Source organism: Brassica oleracea, chromosome C3, assembly GCF_000695525.1.
Source record: "Brassica oleracea var. oleracea cultivar TO1000 chromosome C3, BOL, whole genome shotgun sequence".
Classification (NCBI taxonomy): Eukaryota; Viridiplantae; Streptophyta; class Magnoliopsida; order Brassicales; family Brassicaceae; genus Brassica; species Brassica oleracea.
The window spans coordinates 55,544,785-55,545,083 of record NC_027750.1 but is presented as its reverse complement, the minus strand read 5'-3'; positions in this window follow the sequence as shown (position 1 = coordinate 55,545,083).

The following is a 299-nucleotide window of genomic DNA, read 5'->3' as shown; positions in this document are numbered from 1 at the left end:
CCTTCAACTTCTTCTTGTCAATTGGTGCAAAAGGATTATAGCCTGGATAAAGCTTTTTGTTTGGAATGATCACTTTGGCCGTGCTATTTGATGTATAAGGAGATTGTTGTGAGGCAGCAAGTTTCCTTGTTCGATCACTCTTTGCACGGCAAAGTGCCAAAGCAGCATCCCTCTTTTCAAGATATCTAGCATCCTCCTTCTGTAAATTCGAAACAGTGGATTGATTTTTTTCCAATAAAACAAGGCTCGATCCTGGAGCTTTATCTTTCGAGGAACTAGCATCTGCGGGCACATCTGGA